Below are 21984 nucleotides of genomic sequence, written 5' to 3' on the forward strand. Positions count from 1 at the left end.
TATAGATCAGGAAATTGAAATTCATAGGTACAGAGATTCTCGTGGTCAGATACAATTAGTAGCAACAAGAAGAGGAAAGCCATGGTCTCGAGATTCTCAGTCCATTGCTGTTTCCACTTCACCTGCTGCATGTTCTCTTGATAGTGGGTCAGAATTTAGTCTTGCTTCATGACGTGGTGCCTTGGAATTAACCATGAATATTCTATCTCATTTTCTTTTCTTTTTTTGTGTACACATAATTAGAGAAAAGTTTCATGGATGTTGTGTACAAATCAAATCATATGAAAAATTGGAAACAGTCTTTTCTTACATTTAGGCAGTAAATTATTAAAAAATAAAATTTAGATTTGCTGCTTAATATATGATTATCTACCCATCTAGCTAACTGTCAGTGAGTCCCATACAGGAGTTTACTGCAGGATGCAGCCCTCTCTCTCTCCCTCTCTCTCTCTCTCTCTCTCTCTCTCTCTCTCTCTCTCTCTCTCTCATTACATTCTGTTGCTGCTAATTATCACAGATGTGTTGATGCTGGGAACAGTGTGACATTCTCCCCTTGCCTGCAATGACCACTGCACTTTGTCGTTGCTGCCTCCTGGGAGTACGCTTCCCTTCAGTTCTTATTCTCATATTCATGATCCAGCCCTGGAAGAAAACTACAGGACACTAAACTTCTCATGAAGTTTTCCTATTTCCCTCCTGAAAACTCTGGAGATGCATAGAGCTAGAGTAGCTATCCCGTCTTGAGCTATCAAGCATGAGGAAGCATGATTTTCACAAAATGAATTATGTCTCATCTCATCGACATGCTCTCCACTCATCATTTTAAGGATATGCATAAGAACATCTTGCTTGAAGATCCATTGATAGTCTCTTTAAGTCAAAATCATTCTTTGACTGAAAATTCAAAACAAATTAATGTGAAGAAAAACTAAAATAATTATGTTTGTTTTCCTATAAATTGAAAAGTAGGTGATAAGTTTATTTTCTGAACCAAAGGCAACACATAAAGAGGCTTACTTTTCAAGCTGTTTTTAATTTTACTGAGATAGATCAAAGCCAACCACTGAGTAATTGTTGAGCATGAGGAAACCTCAAAAGTGCAGATTTTAAAATTTTGCTTCATTATATTAATTTTTGGGCTTCATTTCCTAAATTTACTTATATTGTTGCAGTTTTATAAGCATACATTGATCAAAAAATATCCAGGAGATTAAATTTAAAAATTCTCCTATTTAACAGAAAGGCTACTGTGTTGTTTTCCTCATATGTCTTTTGGTTTACTGTCTTCAACTCTTTGCCATCAAATATTTCATTCCTTATGTTCTCAACCTTGTCCATCTTATTTCCTCATTTTCCTTCTCATCTTCCTTTTGTCACTAGTTTTATTTGGTCAATACTAATATTTTCTCATTAACATTTACAAGCATTTGATGTATGCAAACAGAAGTGGAGTAAACAGAGTAAGAGAATGTACTAGACTATTCTAGATTGTCTGGAGCAAATTTATTTTGTTATACAAATTAGCAATGATGATTAGAGAGGGGACATAGTTCTAATGAACAGAAAATGAATTCTAAATTTTTGGAAAATCAATAGTTTTTATACAATGTGCAGTGACAATTACCAGCTGTAGGAATCATATTCCCAGTAGCCTCTTCGAAAGCAGCTAAGTGATAGATTTTCTTACAGTTAGGAGTGCTGAAATTCTAACACTGTATGCACAGATACATACTATACAAATTCAATTGAAAAATGAAGTATGAATATCCATCTGATATACACAGATGTCTAATTTGTTCTCCAGTATATTGTAAGTATACTGCAGTCAGTAGAGTAAAATTTGCATAATAAAAGAGGAGACCAGTATGTGTAAATACTCCAAGTAAGAGAGGAGTCTCAGGAGCTAATCATTAGCAAGTTAAAAGAATTATTTTTTCTATTCCTACATTGCTTAATTTATTATAAGTATTCTATAATGGAACATCCAGCAGGAAAACAATAGTTAAAGTTGGTGTGTTGCTTCCATCACAAATCCCCGTTCGTGTATGATTTATAACTTGGTTGTTTTAATTTGCTTTTCCCTGAAAAGTGATTAAGCTGTGAATCATTATTTCTTAAAATTAATTTAAATCAGTTTGTTCTATCTTTCTTCTTTTGCCATCAACTAGAAAAGCACAAAAAAATGTCACATGGGACATCACAAATTCTATGTTGCTGAAAGAGGGCAGCTGCCAACAGGAAACAGATAATTATCATTCAGACATTCATTTTTAAATCCCTGCTGGACAAAATGAGTGTGGAGTGTTCTTGGGCAATTCCATCCTCTTTCAGAAGCCAGGTTCTTCTGTTCATCAACAGAGCACATTTGTGATTAAAATTTGCAGTAGTGCAATAATAATTGAATTTTAAGACATCAAAAACTACAAAAATCAAATGTAATATTAACACCTTCTTAAAACCTGAGTGAACTGTGTTTTGTTCAAATATGCAAAGTATTACAAGTCTTTTTAAAAACTATGGATTGAATTTTATGTTACAGCAGTTTGAATATATTTCTTATTTCTCCCTTTGGGAAAAATACACCTTATATTTAAAATCATGCAGAAAACCACACATGAATACAAATCTTACTTTAAATAATAGAAAAGTTTTTCTTTTTATTAAAGCTGTGTATTTTTGCACAAGTTCACCAAGTGCCATAAACATATTAATGTAGTTCATTTTAATATAAAGAAATATATATATATATTACTTAAAATGTTTAATCAGTTTTTTTCCTTTTGACACATATGTAGTGTATAATTATTTAAAAGTAATTTGTAATTGTGTAGTGTTCTGGAAGATACGTATTCCCTATAAGCTCTCCAGCCATCCTCCTATAGTGGCCATCTGTTGCTGGTCTGACCCATCTTATATTGCCCTATTCACATATTGACCTAACTCATCCTCTTCAGAAAACTAATGTCCTTTCCTGATTTTACTTAACATCTATGTGCTGATAATGCCATAATTTATTACTCAAGTCCAAGTTTCTAACATGCACTGCATGCTACTATTCCATATGGCATCATGTCTCCATTTAACAGAAGTTTCCAAAGCAAGTGATACTCCACTGGACAAGCACTGAATAATTTATATTTTCTCTCCAGGCTCCCTTTATCTTTTCTTTTACTCATAGTGAAAATTATAGCTATGTGTGCTGCTCTGCATGGCATGCTGTTCATCACTTTTATTGGTAGGTACTGCTTTTATCATTGGCACTTACTGGAAAACCGTTCTAGAAAATAAAGGATTCCCTAATGCCTCGTGTAAACCTTAGTATAACGACACCTCAGCATATTATCTTATACTTGAATATTTATTTGGATTTATAGTTATATCCCTGAATAAAAGATGGCCTGGATGTGGTCTGTTCCCCATAATTCACATGTGGGAAGCTTGCTCAGCATGATGGTGTTTAGGTGGTGGGAGCTTTAAGAGGCGGGGCCTCATGGGAGGTTCTTTCAGTTACCGGCAGGTGTTGCCCACAGAGTTAATGGTTGTAGTTCACACAGGACCCTGAGTTCTTCCAATGAGAGCATTATTGTAAAAAAGAAAGACTGGATCCTCCTCCTCACGCTTTCTGTCTTGCAAAATGACCTCTCAGTCTCACATGGGATCTTTCCATTATGATGTCATCCACTATGACCTCCTTACAGAACCATTCCCTAGACACTGAATCTCCAACCTGGAAGTTAAACATCTTTTCTTAAATGTACCCTGACTCAGATATGTTGTTACAGTAATAGAAAAAAGATTAATCCTGGAAGGAAAACTGCTGAGTGGTCCTCTTAGTATAACTAAGTACACCTGAAAATGTGGAGCCAGCCTCAGAACTGAGTTATTCAAAGAGTTTAAAAGATTTTGGAGGAGCAGCTAAGAAAAAGCCTATAATGCTCTAAGGGAGGCATTATTGGTGATTTTAGTTAGAACTGGGATGGAAAGTAGACCAAGGAACTTGTTTAAGATGAAAATGAAGTTTCAATTGAAAATTAGGGAAATGATCAGCTTTGTTCCACCACTGCAAATAACAATGATTAACACTGTCCGTGCCCTCATGCCCTATGGTGGCCAGATATGAGATGGATGGACTAGTATATTTGGCCAAATAAAATAAAAATAAAAAACAATTGGTTGCTTTTTGACAGATTAATAGTGAGACTCTGGAAGAAAAGAAAACAGAATGGAAAGATTTGAAAAATTTGCAGCCTTGCCAAGAATGAAAATGAAAAAATTGTGTCAGGATTCAGCTACCCAACTGCTTGCTAAAGAGTGTATTGTGTATAAAAGGGAGCCAATTTTAAATCATCAAGCCAATTAGGAAGAGGCCTTGAGGGTATCTCCAAAATCAAAGCTGTTCTTTGCATTGTAGGCTCAGAGACCTTCCAAGGCAGAATTCTTTTAAGAAAAGTCTGATGTTTCTAAGGGCTCCCTCCCCAGGGATATTTCTGTTTTTATCTGACAAGGAACACCTTACCTGCAGTCATATTTCAAGTGAAGCCAGGGCAATCCGTATACTAGCAGACTAGCTATAGGATCTTGGTGATATCCATCAAGAGTGTAGAGGAGTTTTAGAAGGCAAAATTTTGGCATAGAGTTAGAGCCACTGAGGCAAACCTCCCACTGGGAAATACCTACCAGAATCATGGGACTTGCTATGGTTTAGACATAAAATTTTCCCCAAAAATCTCATGTGTTCAGAGGTAGAGCTTTCAGAAGGTGACTGGATAATTGGGATTCTATGCCAATAGGTTAATCAATTAATGACTTCATAGCTGAATATTTTGTTGGGAGGTGGGGCCTCATTGGAGAAGGTGGATCACTAAGGGTAAGCATTCAGAGGGTCTATCTCTCTGTCTCTCTCTCCTCTCACCCTCTCTGGTCCTTCTCACTCTTTCTGCTTCCTGGCTTATGTGGCTTGAGCTGTTTTTCCTTCCCATGCTCTTCTGCTGTATCATTTCTTCCCTGGAGACAGCCAGTCATGGACTGAACCATCTGAAACTGTGAGCTAAATATACCTATCCTCTTTTAAGTTGCAATAGTCAGATATTCTGTCTCAGTGATGAGAAGGCTGAATAATCCAGAAAAGTGATACTAGAAAAATGGGGATATTGCTCTGGTTTTACCAGACCTTGTGGTTTAGAACTTTGTAGAAATGATTTTTGAGAAGAGTTTGTAAAGGTTTGAATATTTGGACTAAAATGGCTTAGAATACTGTCAGCAGAAATTGATGGGAAATACTGCCTAAAGTTTGAGGACCAGAAATCTAATAGGAATGGAAACAATAAAGTCCAGGCTCATGAAGTTTCAGAGAGGAAGGAGAAATCTTTTGGAACATGGACTAGAGGATATGCATATTACCTTCTGGCAAAGAATTTGTCTGCATTTTGCCCGTATCATAAGACATTATATAAGGCTCAATTTAAGACATTCCTGCCTGCTTGAACTACTGCTGGTATACTCATGACAGTCCTATCCCAGGACTTGTGCCTCTGGTGATACAAATAGATCTAATCACTTTTATCTGTATTTTTACTGATAAAATTAATTTTAAAAACTCCCCAATGGGACAGTCATACATGTACCACTGGTGGTTCAACCCAGCAGAAACATGTTAAAGTTTGCATTTTAATCTGGTGGAAAAAATTTTAAGGTGTCCCTACATTCAGGTGATGGCATGGTACTTCTGGGTGATTTTACCAGATCTACAATGAGAATTGGGAGCACAAAGGAAAGCGGAGAGGTGCACAGCAATTATAATTTTTCCAGAAAATAAGTGCATGTAAAGTTGGGACCAAGGATAATATGGTTGCTTATTAAAAATAAACCAATTACTTTGACAAGGGACAATAATAAAGATGCCTTGAGGGCATCTCAGAAGTCCCCAGACCTTACCCATCACAGACCCAAGTGTAGAAACAAGTAAATTCTTATCTCACATTGTATCTTGAAATTCTGTAACTTGTTTTAAACTTATAGGGGCTCACAACCTGAAAAATGTTGAGGGTTGATGACATAAATTAAGACCATGAGACTTCTGGGGAAGAGAATTAATGCATTTTACATTGGGAGGAGGAAGTGAGCCGGGGGGAGGGGGACAGTCAGAGGGACAATGCTATGGTTTGGATACAGATGATGTTCATAGGGTTCACGTGTTGGATTCATGGTCCTCTACAGGCAGTATTGTGTATTGTTGTGGCTGTTTCACAAGACTAGAGGCCACTGATAGATATAGATAAAGATATAGATAAAGATATATCAATGTTTTAAGTAGCAAAAAGGAAACCATGTATGTTATGACTTAATTTATGGCTGTGAATGATTATATCATAATGACATGACATTTTATTTCACTTTTCCTATAAATAAATGATCTAAACTGAATTCATTTCTCTTTGAGGATTCATCTTGGATTGTTTCAACCAAAAATATCACTCTTCATCCTTTGAAATATAAGATTATTGCAAATGCTCCCATTCAGTTAAAATATCCATTGTATGTATAAATGCCTTTGCTTCATCCATAGATCATTGGTAAAGGAGAACAGGATTCAGGAAGTCTTAATAGACTTGCATACTTTACAAATATTTTCTATGTGCATCTATTTGCACAATATAGAGATGCAACAATTATTTTAATAAGTGGTTCAATTTATTTGTAAAAATATAACATTAGTGACTTTATAACTATGTATAGCTTTACATTTTCTTATTTTTAATTTTGAATGTGCCTTAGCAATGCCAAATCACTGAGATAAATTAATGAAATATATTTTGTCAAATCAAGTGTTTGGATTTGGATCTCTCTCTCTCTCTCTCTCTCTCTCTCTATATATATATATAAAAACACTTCCTTTCTAAATGCTGATGTTGAAAAAGTCAGTGTTTCAAAATATTAAAATATAACTACTCCCTTGTATTTAATATTTTTCTGTATATAGTAAATATTTATTCATACATAATACTTACTCTTTTAAATTTTAATTTTATTTGTACAATTTAGATATATATAATAATTGCATTCATTATAGAAAATTTGTACCTTTACATGATTCCTCTTTTTTCCCATTCTCCCCCTTCTCTTTAACTCCTCTTACCCATTTATATTGTGAAGATGTCTTTTTCTTCCTAATTAGCATATTTTCTGACACTAGTGTTTCGCTTTTTTTTGTTGTTGTTTGGTACTGGGAATCGAACTCAGGTCCTTGTGGTTACAAGGCAGGCAGCGGAACCACTGAGCTAAATCCCCATCTCTTAGCTTTTATCTCTTCATTGAGGTAGATTTGATACGAAAGGAACTGGAGTTACATAACCTGTGCAATTCTTTGTATATCAATACTCCCCAGGAAATTACCACAAAAATCAGAATACTGAATGTATCTATTGACTCCAAAATTTTATTAACCTTTCTTTCCTACCTCACCCTATCCTACATCATTCCCAAACAGAAATACGATTGTCATTAGAGTATGAAATTCATCAAAATTTACATAAGTGAAAATTATATGGTATGCATTCTGTGTTGTTAGGCACTTTACTCGGTATAATTAATTTGTATGTATCCATGCAATTATCAATATTTCATGATTTCATTGTCATTGTATTACTTTTGAACCAGAAGTAGTTTTTACAAACATCTCTTGAGATATGGGTTGTTTTATTTTCTTAACAGTGGCTTTTGAAGAGCAAAATTTTCAATATTTATGAAGTTCATTTTATCAATTCTTTGTGCATGGTGCTTTTGGTATTATAAAAAGTTCATTTTCTAATCTATAATCATGAAAACTTTCTTGTATGTGTTTTCCAAAATCTTTTATGGATGTATGTTTTACATTTACTTTATTTCCATGACCCACATTAAGTCAGTGATTATACATATGTCACATAAAATGAAACTGTTGCATGGGTATATTTTACTCTGTGTGTGTGTGTGTGTGTGTGTGTGTGTGTGTGTAATTGTTGGAACTAAATTTTGTGAACAGATTGTTCTTTCTGTATTTAAATGCGTTTGAGCTTTTGTCAAAATCAGTGGTCAAATATACTTATCTTTTTGTAAACATTACATTCAATTTCATGACGAATTACCCACATTTATACGAATAGATATTGTAAGTTTATTACTTGGATGATATCAGATACTGTTAGCTTTACACTTTTTACTTCTTTTTCAATGTTGCTTAAGCCAATCAAGGTCCTTTAACATTTCTACGTGAGCTTTAGAATCATCTTGATAATTTCTGCTGAAAATCACTTACCATTTTAATTAGGAAAGTTTGATATACAGACCTATTTTCAGAGACATGTTATATAGTTCTATTTTCTCACTCAGAAAGTAATATACTTCTACATATATTCGGGTCTCCTTTGATTTGTCTCAGTACTAATTGTACTTTTCATAGCACAGATTTTTATGAGTTTATATCTTTTGCCAGATTTGTGAATAGTATTTAGTGTTGTTTCTTACTATTGTAAATGGTGTTTTACTTCATTTTCTAATTATGTCTGTATATTTGTTTTCTCCAAATCTGTTGAAGTCATTTTTTAGATCTAATAGTGAATTTGTGAATTTCTACAGATATTTTGAAGAAAATAATTTTTTTTTCTACAAATACAAACCAATCTTGTCAGATTTCTTAAATCTCAGTGATTATTTCTTCTTTTTGCCTCCTTGTACTTTATAAATTCTGCTAGAAATGATGTTGAATGGAAATGTAGATGGTGGACATTCTTCTTAGTTTTCTAAGCCTGGAGAGTATACACAGAGCTTTTTATAGTTAGAAGTGATATTAATAATAGGATTTGTATTAATATTCTTTACTAATCCAAGAAATTCTTTTCTTCTATTTTTAATTTTTTGCAACCTTTTTTAAAAGGTAAATATTGGCTTTTTCCAAATGCTTTATCTTTAAAGGACCCCAAAGGTTAATATTTAATTTTGTTATTTAGCCATCTACATTTTTTTTTTTTTTTCAAAACTGGGTACCTTAACCCAGGGCCTTGTGCTTCATGTGCCTTACCACTGAGCAGCATTCCCAGACAGTTTTATTTTTTATTTTGAGACATTTTTTCACTAAATTGCTAGAGGCTGCCTTTTGCAGTCTCCTGCTTCAACTTCTCAAGTAGGTAGGATTACAGGTATGTGCCACCACAGCAGGCCCTGAAATATGCCGATTATTTTTCTGGTGGTACTAAGGATTGAACCCAGTATCCTCACACTGAGTACCACTCCAACCTTCTATATTTTTAACACAGGTTCTCAATAAGTTGTCCAGGTGGAACTCCAAGCTGGAATTCATAGGCTAATAAATACAAGTGTGTGCCACCATGCCGCCCTTACAGTAGTTTTTAATGTTAAAACAATTTTTTACTCCTACAAAAAGGCCCCTGTAGGATTTAGCCCTAAAATGTCCCCCCAAAGCCTCCTGTGTTCAGAAGTGAGGCTTTCAGTAGATGATGGATCTCTGGCGTTTTTGTTCTTTCTGCCTCTTGGTTGCTATGGGTTGAGCCGCTTTCCTGCCCATCTTCTATGCCATTTCTTTCTTAGAGCACCTGATCACAGACTGAAGTCCAAATCCATTACCAAACAAACCTATCCTCCATAAATTGTGTATATCAGCATCTTGCTCCAGTGACCAGGAGGTGACTAATACATTCTCATGATCATAATTTGTTTGTTTGCTTCTCTTGTAAAATTTTTGTCAGATTTTGTATCAGGGAAAAGAAACCTTGTTTTTTTTTTACATATTTCTTTTCATCCCCTTTCCCTCCCTCCCTTTCCCTTCTGTTCACCTCTTGATCCCTTTCCTTTTTTAAATTTTGCACATGTATGTAGTACATAATGTTTACATTCCTTGTGTGCAGTTGGTACATGGACCTAACACATCTTAAGTACTTCAGGAAAAAGAAAATCTCTTAAAATGATTTTCGAAATATTCCACCATCTTTACATTAATAAGAAAATTTATGTATAATTTATAATAATGATTTTATAAATATTTAGGAGAATTTATCAATCAAATTTTTGGTGCATAGCATTTCTTTATGAGGCAGTTTTGAACTAAAACAATGCATTTTTTTTAGTATATATACAACTATTATTTCTTCCTTTTTGAGTGAATTTTACTAGCTTTCATGTCTGTTAAGTTATTTTTCTAATCTGGTTGTCAAATATCATGTAATAAAGTGTTCCAAAATATTCTTGTATTATTCTTTTAGTATATGAAAAATCTATGGGATTTTTGCTCTTTCATGAAATTAGGTTAAACATATCTATCATATCTACTCAAACTACAATCATTTCTTTATGGTGAAAATATTTCCACTAAGTATTATTTCAGCAGAATCTCAAAATTTTTGGTGTATTTCTTTCATTCTATTCTACTTAAAATGCTCCCTAATTCCCTTTTTGAATTTCTATTTACTCCACACATTATTTAAAAATTATTTTATTTCCAAAAATTTGTTGATTTTGTGAACTATTTGAAAACTTATCTAGCTTAATTCAATTTTGACTAAAGAACGACATTTGTGTAACTTGAATCTTTTTTGATTTTTATGACCTCAAATATATCTTATCCAAGATAAAAGTTTCAAAAAAATATCAGAAACAAGCTAAAAGTTTCAGGTACACCTAAAAAGTGTATGTATTATGCTTCATTTAGATGGATTTTTCAGTAAATAACCATTAAATCAAATTGGTTGACAATTTTTCAAAGCCATCAATATCATAATTATTTTCTTCTTATTTATTTTATTATTATTCAGGGAACTATACTAACCATACTCATTCAGTTATGGAGGTTTACTATTGTTCTATGTATTTCTTTCAATTTTCTCTTAAGTTTGTTGAATCTGTTATTAGGTGTGTGAATAATGAAGAATGTTGTATCCTGTTGATGAATTTTTCTTTATGAAACCCTTTTAATTAATATTTAAGTTGTTTATATTTCATGTGATTATTGATTAATTAAAATAATTTATCATCTTGCTATTTTCACTTTGACCTTTCTGTTGTTTGGAAATGAGATGACACATAGAAACAATGTGTACCATCTACAATTCCATCATCTAACAAAAACTACTTCTATTGGTTAGGTACAGCCATTGCCTTCCTTGAGTTTATGTCTATATAGGAAAAACATATTTCATTTCTAGAATACAGTTCTCAGCCTTGTAGTTTTTACAGTCTTTTAAATATCTTAATTGTGGTAAATTAATTTAAAATATCATTAAATGAAATCATATTTTCATTCTTTGTATATGGTGTAACACAAGTATAAAATACTATACATTCTTGAAAGTTTACACAGCTTTTAAATGATGGCCATATTTTCATCAATATAAAAAATTCTATAAATTATTCATCTACATAATTTATAACTATCATATTGCCTTATTTCTTAGGATATATTCATGAATATTAAATTAATATTTAAATCTTTAAACTTTCTAAATTGCTCAGTTTTCATTGATTAAAATATGTAGAAAGATTTTGAGCATTTTGGGAGATAAAAATATCCCATTGTCTACATTTGTTTCTATTTTTTGTGTTGTCATTCTTATGTATATTTACTGAGAATTTTTTCTTTTGTAAATATTTACCTGTGATATTTTAACATATTTTTCTAGCACCAAAGTGCATCTTACTGATTTGCTAGGGCATTTTGAGTGTATGTTTGCTACAATATTTATTACTTTTCCATTCTTTTTATTTTACTAATTTTATTGTTGATTAAGTGCTTTAGGGAATAATATACTTTTTAAATAATTTAGCCTATTATCTCTACATCTGGATATATTTTTCTAAGCCAAAGAATTTTTAACACGTTTTTGTTTGTCTGTATTTTTTAATTGTGGAAATTCATTTTGCACAAAAAGTTAGATGGAAATTAATTTTATTGTTTGATGGCAAATAAGGAGTAAATACATCTACTTTTCATATTTTCCTAATATTAACTTTTTTTTAAACAAAAAGTTGCTGTTTACATCCAGAGTTTACATTTTGATGGAAAAGAAATGTGAAGACATACTGATTTGTCTGGCAATTCTTAGACAAATATTTTATATTTTCTTATTTATAATTCCATAGTAATGCAAAACAGAAGCAGACTGCTCCCTCCTGGGCCACATGCTTTATCAATTACATTACAGGTCTTTCACCATTGATGGCTTATTCCTACCTACAGTCCTCAGAGTAACATAATCAACTGCAAAATTGTTGTTAACTTTGACTTTACTTGAGGCTTAAGAGTAAGGCTTCATGGGGAAAAAAAAAAAACAGAGCTTATTTTTAATACTGAATTTAACTTTAAGCCCAGGTGAAAAGATAGGAGAGGAAGTCACTGCCCTGAATACAGAAAAAACAAAAAGTTAAATTATGCCTGACCTCGCATTTCTGAGACTGCCAGGGGAGGCTAATTACTTTCTAACCTGATCCACCTCAGAGTCAAGAATAGGGATCAGCATTCTTGTTGTGCTCCACAGTCCCTTGACAACACTGATCTTGTACTTATTTGTAATTTTCAGATTCCTCTCCAATGTATGGCTTATCATTTTTTTGACTATTTCATTAAGTAGCAGCCTTTCATAGCACCCTGCTTGCAGCACAACATTCATTCTAGAATTCGAACTCTGCTCTTACCTTTTATCACTATTCAGCTCCCACCTTCTGGGCCCTGAGCAACTTTACTGTGGTAGAGATGACCTACCTAAAACCAAACCCTGGATTTACTACCTTTCTCCAAGGACTGACCCTCTATGGCCATATTTTGAATACTGAAAAAAACCTAGATTCAATATAAGTATAGGGTTACAAGTTGGTTTATTTTCCCCATATCTTAACCTGTAAACTGTTACCTGTCTCTCTTCTCATTTGTAGTGGAAGAGACCGAACCCAGGGCCTTGCACAAGGCAGGCAAGTCCTGTAACCACTGAGGAAAGTCCCCACACCCTCACAGTCTTCTTGGGAAATCTTTCTAGCTTATTTTTCACAGTCACTGGAACCCCCTTTTATTCAGCTGCATTCTGCTCTCCTTTTGACTGGATTCTCTGCTTCTCCAGCACCCTGGAGCCACTTCTTTTTCCATTCTGCACTCCAAAGGGCCTGGACCAGTGCTGAAGGCTGGAGTTGTCTCTTCTGGTCCTGGATGAGGAAGCAGTGCAGCCCAGGGGTCTGATTCTTCCTTAAGGCTCTGTCTCTAACATCAACAGAGCCTGTCCTGAGCATCATCAGCCCATTTCCTCGGGCAAACACAGCGTGCACCCCTGTGATGATCACCCAAACCTCACTGAAGCTGTATCAAGGCCACACCCAGCCTCACTCCGTTATTCACCGCTGATGATTGCTCTTCCGATCATGTGGCAGAATGTACCACAAGGACGTTATTATCTTTTAACATCCCCAGGCGCAGTGATGCTATCCTTTAACGTCTTTTCTCCTATCCACAGAAGAATAAGATTCTGCAGGCCTGCTGCGAACCATCTCCTGCCCAGTAGGCCTTTTCTACTTTGCTTTATGGATAATCTATGCGGGAATGGGAATCATATTTCTGTCAATGATGTGAAATAGCCTGCAGTTCATGTGTTAAAATTGAAATATGGAAAATAAAGTACACTGAATATACAGCTCACAGTAATCTTTCTCTGCTCGTAGTTACCTACCCTTGAATTCACAGTTTAGGATTCTATCTGCATTACCCCATTCATTTCTCCTAAATGGTTGCCAGAGCAGTGTAATTTTGGAAATGAAATGAAGCAAGGAGGTGCAGAGGTTTGGTTAAGTCACACACAGGGCTGCTCCAGGGGACAGCAGTGCTGCCTCAGGACCTGGCCATCCCCAGCAGCAAGCTGCTCTCCATTGACGGTCGATTGTCAGGTGTTTTCTCTGATACACCCCACCATGAGTCACACTTAATGTTAGTTCCTACAAGAAAATATTGCACCTTTATTCGTTTCCACATATGTATGGTGTTTTCATTCATGCATACTTCAGTACAATGGTAAATGGGAGCAAACAGGCATGTTCTGCTCACCGAAGTCCAGACTCAGAATTCAAGGGGCTGTCCTTTAATTTATATTTATAAAACTAAATTCACAGAGAAAATACAGTTTCAGTTTTACATATGTTTTAATTTTTTTAATAAAATGGAGTACTACTCAGTCATAAAAAAAATAGAAACTAGAGACATAGCTAAATGGATGCATATTGAGGACATACTCTTAAGTGAAATAAATAGGGCACATATGTGCAAATACCAAATCGTTTTCTCTAGTGTGAGAAACTGAAAGTGTAAATAGAATTAAAAGGATTACAATGAATAATTGATAATTTTAAATAGGAAGAAAAGGTCCAAAGAGGTAGGTGAAGAAGGAGGGGAAGAGGAAAGGTAAGAAGGGAAAGGAAAAATTATGAGCAAAGAAAAAATGGAAACAAAATTTTTGTAAATAGGGAAGGGAGGGTGGGGGGGACACAGGTAATGGGAAAAAAATAAGAACCAAGCTACATCACGTACAGGTATAAGCACCCAATGATAAATGTAAACATGTTGTATACTTAAAATGTACCAATAAAAAAATTTATGCAAAAAAATAATTTCACAGATTCACCAGTTATTTAAGATTACTTATAAATTTAAAACATAGTCTAATAAATCATACTATGCTAAGTTAATACATATGAATAGATACCCATTAATGTCGTTGTGTGGCTTTATTTTTAATTTGACTTATTTATGAAATTAGGTAATGGTTTTCTCATTCTATTTACAGTACACTTCAAAACTAACCTATTTTGGGTCAACTAAGATAGTGACTTCCAGGTTCTGGTCTGAGCTTCATCATCAACCAGTGGATAGTTGAGTGATCACAAAAACCTCAAGTGTTTTCAAAACAAAAGGAGAGAATTACTCTCCATGGTTTCTGAGGTCCCATTCATATTTAATGTTCCATGTTTATATCTTCTTAAATGTTCTCTGTTACACTGCAATCAAACCACAAAACATTTTTGCAAGGAATATAGTAAGAATGATATTCTTGGCACCTTGTTCAAATCTATGGAATAACTAGCTAAATTCTAGGAAGTTAGATTATACATAAATATTTATTTTATTTTAGTCTCAAAGACTCCAAGTTTCTCTGATATTTGATGCTGCTATAGTGCTAAAAACTCACATAAATAATTGACTGTATCCTGCATTATTTAAAAGAGCAGTTTCCTGTTTTACTTAAGAACATATGACACACATTACTTAAGCACCAGTAGGAAATATCTGTCGAGTTACTGATAAAATAAATGTTTCCTCTAAAATAATTTCAATATAAAACTATCACTTATTTTTATAGACTAATAAATTTTTAGTATTTAATATTAAAAAGCTTTAAAATAAAAATAATATTTACAATATTTTTATAATTCAGTACGCAAACACTTTCTGGAAGACAATAGCATGATGTGATAACAAGTATTGGTGAAAGACATATTCAAAGTGTAATATAGATAATAAATTTCAATATAAGAAGATTTATTTTAAATATAGAAATACCATTTGACCCAGGAATTCTACTACTGGCTGTATATCTAACATTAAGGTTGTCATTTGCAACAATGTGGATTATCTGGGTGATATATAGTCCCATTGAAAAATACAGTGAAGGTTTAAATTTAACAAATATTTATTAAATAAATGACATATTGTAATTAATCCCCATCAAAATACTCCCTGTGATTTCAAAGAAACTTATCCTATTGTTCTTACCACTTTCTGGAAGAGTTCTGGAAATTCTCCTTTCTGACAGTCTTTAGATGTGTTTTAATGGCTTTCTCAATGTCTTGAATCAGTTCAAAATATTCACCTTTCATGGATATTTTGACTTTGAGCAAGAGCCAGAAGTCATATGGTGCCAGATGCTGTGAATAAGGTGGATGAGGACACCCTGTAATGTTTTAATTTGACAGAAATTGTTGTAAATGTGTGGAATCAATTCAGGACATTGAAGCAGCCACAGCAATGCTGCTAAAGACACAAAAGAGGACATTCAGTACTGCTTCACCAGACTCAAGAATAAAGGGATCTGTATGTTGGAAGGGAAGGGATTGATTTTGAGGGGGATTAGTGCCAATATGTTTTTCATTTAATAAGTATTTTTAACTTAAACAATCAAGTTGAAAGTCATTTTAAATTGACAATTTGCTAAAGAAGAATTTTTCTCATACTACACAAAGTGAAAAAAACAGGATAAACTAATGTGTCTAAAATATTATTAAAATTTATCATTTATTTACAAGTTCATTATATGATTTTGGTGTGAAATAAAGTAATAATTCATTGTGAGAAGCAAACAACAGGAATATTAGTGTTTTGAATATGTACAAAGAAAGAATTTCAGTTAATTTTGCACACAAAAGAGTATTTTATGTTACACTTTGGTTAGAAATATTAACTACCTAAATTCATTCATCTTTTTAAGGCAAAATTAACAGAACACAAGTGGAAGAGAAAGGACAGTGGAGAGAATCAGCCAAGTGTCCCGATGTAGCAATCCAAAGGTTGTTCAAATTTCAGAGCTGAAATGTCATATAAATTATCATCCTGGATACAGGGGTTGAAATGTTGTATTGGATAAATTGAGATATACAACAAATGTGATTATTAATTTAATTTAATTTTATTTTTATTTTTTATTTTTGGTACCGGGGATCGAACTCAGGACATTGGGCTTGAGAGGCAGGCACCAGAAACACTGAGCTAAATCCCCGGCCCTGTGATTATTAATTTTAAAGAAACTTGAAATCAATATGAATTGAGATATGTAGTGTATATTGACAATGGTGAATGTAATGATGACGGCTCATATTATTTAGCATTCATAGTGAATGCACTGAAAAAAAGGAGATTGTTTGATTTTTATTTTCTTCCCCAAGTATATTTGAATGATTGCCAAAAAATTCAAATTTCAGCTTTTTAAGTGCACTTTTCATTTTTTGTGCATGTCTTTGTTATGGTTCTGCCCTGAGGTGTCCCAAAACACCTCAAGTATCTGGAAGATGACCACATCCTGGGGGGACTACATTCATCAATGGCTTCATCAACTAATGAGTTCAGTAGCTAAATGTGCTCTTAGGAGATTGTCTTAGCTACTTTTCTCTCATTGCTGAGATAAAATACCCAACACCTAAAGTTAAAAGGGAAAAGGTTTATCTAGCTCACAATCTGTAGAGGTGTTAGTCGATAGTAGGCTGGCTCCGAGGCAGAGTGGCACATGGCAGAGGGGCATCAGAGAGGAGAATCAGTTCATGGCAGGCAGAAGACAGCAAAAAAAATAAGGGAAATTTAACATATTCTGCTCCTTTTATCTTAACCAGGGTGTTGCCAAACCAATTTGTGTACTGGTTTAGTATTCACAACACCCTTAATCCCAGCATCACACACTCTAGATCCAGCCATTTCTGACAAAGCCCTATGACCGCATGAGGTAGATCACTGGTGGAGGGATGTTGAAAAGTACATCTGCCTTCCTGGCCCTCTCTTTGCTCTCTGCTTCCTGACTTCCAGGATGTGAGCAGCTTTCTTCTTTCTGGCCCTTCAACTATGTGGTTTCTGTGTTGGAGTAGGTTTACCATGGACTGACACTTCTGAAACTGTGAGCCAAAATAAACCTCTCCTCCTTTAACTTGTGGGTATCAGGTATTCATCTGTGACAAGAAAGTAATTAACATAGTCTGTATAGAATAGCACCCTGAGCAACTGCTTACTGTCCTTTATTTCAAGAGTGAATATGGTTTTTCCTCCTGAAAATATTACCTTCGTTTTCTCTGAGATGATTTTCCTTTTGTGATCTCAGAAAACAATAATTGTGTTAACTACATGGGAGAAAATTCCTCTTAATTTAAAAGAGGGAAAAGAAAAGGAAATACTGTATTGTCTCTCTGGTGTGAGAAACTGAAAGCAAAAATAAGGACCAAAAAGAAATAAATATTGTGAAATAGGAAGACATTCTTCAAAATTATACAGAATATGAGATACTTTGTCCATACTTAAAATGTTTCACGCAAAAAAGGTATAGTATTTTTAGGAAATGAACCAAGAGATTAGCAAATGAAAATATATTCTTTTAAGATCACTAAGTGTATTTACCATAGTTATTCTCTAATGACTTCTGTCATGAAAAAATATTTTTTCGTAGAATGGCTTTAATATTTTGCTTATTAATATCTACTTGTAATACATTAAAATAGAAAAAAATTTAAATGTAAAAAATGAAAATAATCTAGGAGCTAATAATATTTGTAATTTATGACCTTGTAATTGGGTAAAGCAACTAACTTTTACATATGTAAAACAATTTGATCTTTATTGAATGCTTCATTATGTTTGATGTTTAAAAAATATCTCATAAATCACATACAAATTAATTCTAAATATTATTTTTTGTAAATACTAAAATTGATTTAAATAAATTTAATCCAAAATTTGTAAGATTTTTGTACTCCATTGGGTGATTGCTTAGGAGAATAGAATTTATTGCATATGTGGCTTTTTTATTTTGGAATATAACATGGATGGTACTTTTTGATAACAGGTTTAAATGTCAGTTTCTTAAACTTCTTTTTAAAATGGGAAGATATAAGGTGAGAGAAAAATATAAATCTATCCTGAAATATTTTAGGAGAATCATTAATTGCTAATTTAGATCTACCAAACACATTAAGAAAACAGTGCTATGGAAAATAAAAGTTCACCCATCAAATTGGTTACACTGTATACTAAAAGAGTCACATTTTAATAAAATCATTAACTAATATAAATCTGAATTTTTTTTCTTAAAAGAAAAGAAAAAGAAAATAAAAGTGCTGGTTCTTTCTTGCCTGTGAAACTATAAGATGGATTTAATAATAGGTACATTCTAAAAAGTGTTACATTTCTATTTATATCTGAAATGAATGTATTTTCCAAAATGTTAAAGCAATATGTATATATATATGTCGTGTCATTTCTAGTTCTGATGGAATTTTCTGTAAAAATATTTATGTAAATTATTTATGAATACCAAAACACTTAACATTCAACAAAGCCATTTAATTGCACACTATTTTCAACATAACTCCCCCAAAGGAGCATTTACATATATAAACAAAATGTTTACTTAATTTCTATTTTAATTAATACAAAAATTTTGGTGCTGTCTTTAAACTGGTGAATATACAGTATAGTTTCTAACTTCTTCAGCTTTATTGAATACATTCAAAATTAAAAACAAACTGGTAGCATTCCCAGCACTTGGAAGACTGAGGCAGGAGGCTTGCTGTGGGTCTGAGGCCTGGGTTATATAGTGATTTCCAGGCCAGACTAGAATACATAGCAAGACCCTGTTAAAATAAAAAAAAGTAGTAAAGTATGAGAACAGTTAATACTTTAATGTCTATTTTTCTAAATTATTCTTTGAAGATTTTTCATTGGTCTTTCTGTGAAATTTCCTTTGTTTTAATTCTCCATCTGTGCTTTTCATTTTTAAAAATTTACTTCAATCAATTTATATTTTGAAATTCATGTAATTGAACCTACACACAATATAAAGTGAAATAATTCATTAAGATTCATTGTGAATGTAGTGATACCAACACATAGATATATGAAAGGAAACATTTGATTTTTAAAATCTCACTTCTTTTTCTATATGGTGATTTTTGATTTACCAAAGTAATAGTTCCTTGACCACTTTATGGCATACAATATTTAAACCTGAGAAGTTTCAATAATCTCTGAATGTCTATCAACAAACTGGACTGGAAATCGGGAAATTCATGCCCTCCTAACCCATTTGGTGAGCTAATAATCTCAGCCAGACCTCTCTGTCAGCTCTGTTTTACTCTAGTCACTTTACACACGGGATTCTGACTCATTGTGAAAGGTATAAAACTTAAATTCATTTCTTCTCTGCTGCTGAACATTAGGAATTGTGGCCTATTCCTCATGGCCACTTATTTGCCATGAAGATTAGTGCAGATCAGAATTGTGGGGTTGAAGTAATACTCTACTGATTTGATTTAAGTACATGTATAGAAAGAAATCATTTCAATAGATTTCATCCGGAATTTCTCTGATAACTTATGTTAGGTGGAAAGGCCCACTGTGAATGTGAGATGCAAGTGTCCCTTGTGTGATGTGGCTGTGATATTGGTGTATTTGCAAGTACACAAGCAAGTTTCAGGGGAACTAGAAGGCCATTTGTATGATAGACAAGGGCCCTAATGTGTTCTCTTGGTCTTTCCAGCTCTTTTAGTAATAACTTACAATGAAAAAATACTTGTTATTAACTAAAATCTGAAGAAATAATCAAGGAAGGAGAAAAGAAAAGATTTTATGTTTAACTGAAAAGCCTATTAAGTGGCAAGGCCAGATGCTATAGATTAAACACATGGCTACCCTAACACAACAATTCTCCTCATTAAAGTATCTTTTCTTTTTTGAAGTCTTTTGGCAGTGCTTCTCAAAAACTCCTTGATATCAAAAATTTTGAATAAATAATCCTTTTACTGATTTTATTCTTGTAACTTATTTAGGTAACTGTCAGAGATGGAAGAATTCCAGGTTAGAACCAAGATATCTTTCTGTTAATTGATAGAAGAGCCTGTTTTCATTAGGGTTATTTGTTTGTGGTCCTTTTCAGTATCAAGCAGTGTTAAGATACTTCATTTTCTCCAAGAAATTGAAGATCATTGATAGTAGCAATTAAGATTTAGATCACACTTCCTCTTTGGTTTATTTAAGGTCTTCAATTTATGATGTATTTACTAAAATTATTCTTTTTTTTAGTTCACTAATTACCAAGAACTGCTAGGCTGGCAGAGCTGGACTGAGATAGAAAGATTGTGTTTAGTGGCAAGAAACAAACCAGGCAAGAAAAAGCTGGATTTTTTTTCTACAGCAGGTGTTGTTTAATTTAGTTCTCTGGGGCTTCCAGAAAGTCATCCCTGTTCTTGGTGGTTGGAAAGATTATCTTTCTGGAAACAAAAGAGAGAAGGAAGGAAATTTCACCTCTACTTTTATAACCTTCCTAACGAAAAGTGACCCAGATTTTCCTAGTTATCTGACTTTGCTTGATTATGTGGCTTGTAAATTGACGATTTGATCTAAGCCTCCTTGATTTGATGGATGCATACTATTGATTATATTCAAAATATATCTGGGAGTCCTAAGCATTAATTCACATGAGGAAGAATAGTATAAAAAATAGAATCATTAAGTAGATCCATATATTGTTTGGAGAAGCAGACTGGCAATTTCTTTCTTTAAAGAGGAGGTGGTATAGAAATTTTTATCATTCTAGTTACATTATTATTTTACAATGCTATTTGTGGGAAAAGCTGGGCAAGTAAAATTATGTAAAACTGAAAAATCAAGAAAGAGAAGCATAACCACATTATTTAAAGTTGTAGGATGACCACAATATAAGTAAAACTACAAATAGTCAAATGAAGCGGATAGGGATAGCAGGGAAGAACTAAGACTTATAAACTGTACCATAATTTTCATTGACTTGTTCATGCACTTTCACCAATGTCACATTATCTTCATTATTACAGTTTCATAAAATCTTGAGTCGCACTCTTGTGAAACTTTTAAGTTTATTATTTTATGGCATTTTTATCTTAGCATATAAACATTAAATTCACTTTACTGATATAAAGAAAACTACTTACTGGGATTTGGCATGGAATTGCATTCGATCTGCAGGTCAAGTTGGGAAGAACATCTTGGGAATTATGGGTCTCCCGATTTATGAATATGTGATTGTAATTAAATATAGTTTAGAGCTTTCATCAGTGTTCTACAGTTTTATGCTTCTAGAAACTGTATACAGTTTGTTAGATTTATGCTTACTTTAGTTTCTTGGTGCTATTGTAAATGAAATTACAAATTTTTATGTAAAACTATTTGGATGGCATATA

At 33.2% G+C, this 21984-nt stretch overlaps 1 long non-coding RNA gene across 1 annotated transcript; it reads left to right on the plus strand.

Annotated features, from left to right (window-relative positions):
* The first annotated feature begins 4293 nt into the window (after nt 1-4293).
* Nucleotides 4294-13518, plus strand: LOC147829476 (uncharacterized). The gene is made up of 2 exons (XR_015448876.1): nt 4294-5042; nt 12916-13518. It is a non-coding gene; the product is annotated as an uncharacterized LOC147829476 (long non-coding RNA).
* The last annotated feature ends 8466 nt before the right edge of the window (nt 13519-21984 follow it).

The sequence above is a fragment of the Heterocephalus glaber genome, unplaced genomic scaffold (assembly GCF_053883595.1).
Source record: "Heterocephalus glaber isolate CG9 unplaced genomic scaffold, H.glaber_assembly_v1.0 deba00000594, whole genome shotgun sequence".
In the NCBI taxonomy this organism is placed as follows: Eukaryota; Metazoa; Chordata; class Mammalia; order Rodentia; family Bathyergidae; genus Heterocephalus; species Heterocephalus glaber.